Genomic DNA, 4,077 nt, shown 5'->3' on the forward strand with positions numbered 1-4,077 from the left:
TTGCACTTACTTTCCAGCACATCTGTTAGGATCTACTTTGCAGAAGACCAGCTGAAACAACTGACCTTGTAGGACTGAGTAACTATTCCATTCTTGGATTTCCCATCCACAGCTGACTACTGTTGGGGAGTTAAAACTACAGACTGTAAGTCACCATAATGAATTCCTTCAATGTAGAAAGACATTGCATATGTTCTGTGACTTTAGAGAACCCTTACTAGTACACTATCTATAGTTGTAATAGATATAAAATATCAAAGTACTAATTTGGTACCTAAATTATAGGACAAAGCCATCTGCAGATTAAAAAAACATACTCCTGTGACTGGCTACCCTTCCAAGAAACTCAAAATTAACAGAGCCTTGTGGACAGCCTGTGTTCAATAACTGCATCTGAATGGTTATCCTTGCTCCTCAGTGACATTCACATAGCTTAAAAAGGTTACTCTAAAAGAATATTACCTCTGCTCTTTGTAATACAGTGTACTGAGAACAGCATGGCCATCTAACAAGCAACTTAAGCCTTGACAGACTTCACTTTTCCCATCTGTAAGGGGGTAGAGCTGTATTCTGTCCACAGTAAAGGAAATGGGCCAGAGTATGTAAAGAGAATGAGTCCTAAGAATGAAAACCTTTGAAAAACTATTTTAAAAAATCAAATGAGAAGAGATGCAGTGTTATAAAGAGACAGAAGCTCTTGATAAGAGCCCCTGGACTAACTAGTCTTCTTTCTACAGCTAATGGCCAGTGTGGTATGTTAATTCCTATAGCTCTGGACTGCTCATCTGAAATACAGGAATATTATCTTCCCTATTAGGAAATCAAAGGTGAAGAATGTGGCAAACTATGATGTACTAGGCAAGGAAAAATGTTATCAGCTCATTTAACAGCATGAGGTCAGGTCAAGTTTCTGAGTTAGTAGGCAACAGAGAGCTCAAGCAAAGAATGTCAAGCCTTTGTCAAGTTATTTTACCCTAAGAAAATGATGTTTTGTCAAATCCAAAAAAAACTAATAGCATTTCCTTTACAAAGATATGTTGTCTCTTAGCTTCTAAATAACAGAATGTTTCAATTTAGATTTCTGTATCTATTCCTTTAGATCACTAATTTTTTTCAGGCAATTTTGGATTCCAAATCATTTAAAAATGATGAAAGCTCATTCTTTTATTCCTTTTATTGGATGAAGTCCATTAAGCTTAAGGGGATGACCTGAAGCCAACGTTAAATTAAATTTCATACTCAAAGAATTGTAGAAAACTCAGGGAAAATACAAACTAAAGAAAGATTCAAATCTAGGACTCAAATTCTAAATAAAAACTTTAAAAACTATACTATCATTTAAATGAGTAAAATACACATGCAAGACCATTATATTCTGTGGTTTCATATTCATCAATCTGCAGAGGACTTTAAACTGTTTCATTATTACTCCCTTACTTAGTAGCAATTTTCCATGGGGCCCTCCTACTGATTCAAAGTGTCTCAGTTCAAACTTAGTCTCCCTGAACAACTATCTTGACCTTGTAATTCAGACTCCTGTGTATCAGTATTCATTTACCTTTCTGCCTGCTCTCACAAGTTATGTGTTGACTGGCTTGAATTTCCATTAAAGGTTCTTTTCTTAACTATGCACTACTCTGCATACTCAGCTCCTGATAGGGCTAGCCCTACACAAGCATTTGGCCTGACAAATGTGACTTTTTTTTTTTTTGCTATATACATGAATGCAACAATTAGTCCAGAGAGTCAAGAACTTCTGCAACCTGCTCCTGTGTGATCTTTTCAATGACATCTTGCTGCTTTTGATCAATATAATGGCCCCAGTTTCTTCTGACACTGTAAGTTCTTCCCGGACTTTGAACTTCATGTTAAATGCTGGCTCCCTCGGGTTACACCCAGCCTCCCTTCTCTTCCAATTGACTGCATTTACAACACTGCTGACAGGATCTTCACTAGGAACAACACTGTAGGGTTAATTTACTATTCATGCAGGTTAAGTCTTGGGTATCCACTAAACCAACACCAAACAACACAGTACTTACTTCTCACATGATTGTTACACTTAAATTCACATTAAGAACATTCCAAGTGTCCAATAGCTACGTAGGGCTGGTATCTCGGAAATACAATTAAACCACACCAGAAATTTGGCTTCAGTACAAACTATATTTTATACTTTTTTGTCTCACACAGTGAAAATGCACCTCAAATCAATGTTGATAATTGTGATGGTTTGTATATGCTTGGCCCAGGGAGTGGCACAATTAGGAGGTGTGACCTGTGGGTGTGGGCTTAAGACCCTCATCCTAGCTGCCTAGAAGTTAGTCTTCTAGCAGCTTTAGATGAAGATGTAGAACTCTTCATCATGTCTGCCTGGACGCTGCCATGCTTCTGCCTCGATGATAATGCTCTGAACCTCTAAGTCAGCCCCAATTAAATACTGTCCTTATAAGAGCAGCCTTGGTCTTAGTGTCTGTTCGTAGAAGTAAAGCCCTAAGACAATATTCAATTGAAAAAGAACAAGTTTCTGGATATGACAAGATTAACAAATATGACCTAATTAGGCTGTACAGTAGACAGCTGCCTTCCACATTAGGGCTCAGTCTATACCTCCTGGTAATAAATATTACTAGGGCAAGCCTCTAGTTGCAGAGAACCCAAAAGGATTCCCACCACTCACCCATGCAAATAATATTTATGTTGTGTTTTCCATTTTGCAAAGTGTTCTGGCAAGGAGTGGAAGGGCTCAAGCTAACTCTGGTGCTCTGAATTCTCAATGGCCTTTCAAGATCAAGACAGCATTGAGCTTGGGGGAAAGGAAAATCCATAACACCTGACAGAAACATCATTTCTATCTCACCTACTGAGCCTTTGGCTGCTTCATACTTCTACAGAAACAAAGTATATTCAGGAGAGTAGATGTTAACAAATCAATTGGCAGCATATCTTACCTTGGAGAAAATGGGAAACAAAGGTAAGTAATAAAAAACTTTTATAATACTGTTAGGTAATAACTTTAAAGAGAAATAATGTCTGTTTTGTTTTATTTGAAATTAGAAATACAGTCTTCCTGAGTCTGAAAAGGCTAGATTAAGCAAAGACATACTGGCACTTCTAAAAAGTCCACAATATAAGACATTTTAAAAAATGCCTAGAAGACAATTCTACTGTATGGGATGTACTAAAATATAGCTGCTGGCAAATACTAAATAATGAATTGAGCTATTTACATGTCTACAGCTTACATAACTTAGTTCAAATGCCCACCTTCTCTCAAACCTTCATATTTCAAATGACCCAAATACTTACAATAATAAATTACACGATGACAGAGTATGTATTAGTGAGACTGCAGAGTAACAAAACTTATGATCGAGAAGCACGTAAGAAGCCCTTTAACAGTTTTTGGTGATCCAGAAAAATAAAGACCTGCTTCATACACCACTGGGTCAACCTGCCAAACTAATTAATCTTAATTTTGCCAAATATAGTATTTGTTAGTCTACCTCAAAGATGAGAAATTGAAATGATCACTATATTAAATGTCTAGCCTTTGCTACAATGACCAAAAAAAAAAAAAAAAAGAAAGAAAGAAAAAAAAGAACCTTTCGCTTGCACAACTTTTTTTCTCCCTCTAAAGGATGTGTCTCTTACTTGTACTGCAGCTGGAATTCTTAAAAAAGGGCCTCAAAGGCTGACACACAAGACATCAAAGCATTCTTTAAAAGGCCCAGCAGCCTCTATGGCTCCTGCCAGGAAATCACTCCAAACACTCATTCTGAAAAAAAAATCAGCAGTCAAAAGAGGAGAGGAAGAGGACTTAGAGGCTGTCAGAGCTGGCAGGTATGTTTGGAGGCCAGTACTCTTTTGTCTTGAATGAAGTTCAATTTTAAGTCCCTAATCCACACAAGGGAGCAAGCCATCTGAGGACTTCCAAATTCTATTATGAGATCACCTTGGATGAAAAGAACACTTTGTTAAAATGTAGGTTTGGCCTTTCATTTAGTCAGAAAAGCTAAGGAGGCTAGAATGTTTAAAGATAATTCGTATGTCTTACTTTTAAAAAATTAAAGTATT

The sequence above is a fragment of the Micromys minutus genome, assembly GCF_963924665.1.
Source record: "Micromys minutus genome assembly, chromosome: 2".
Taxonomy (NCBI): Eukaryota; Metazoa; Chordata; class Mammalia; order Rodentia; family Muridae; genus Micromys; species Micromys minutus.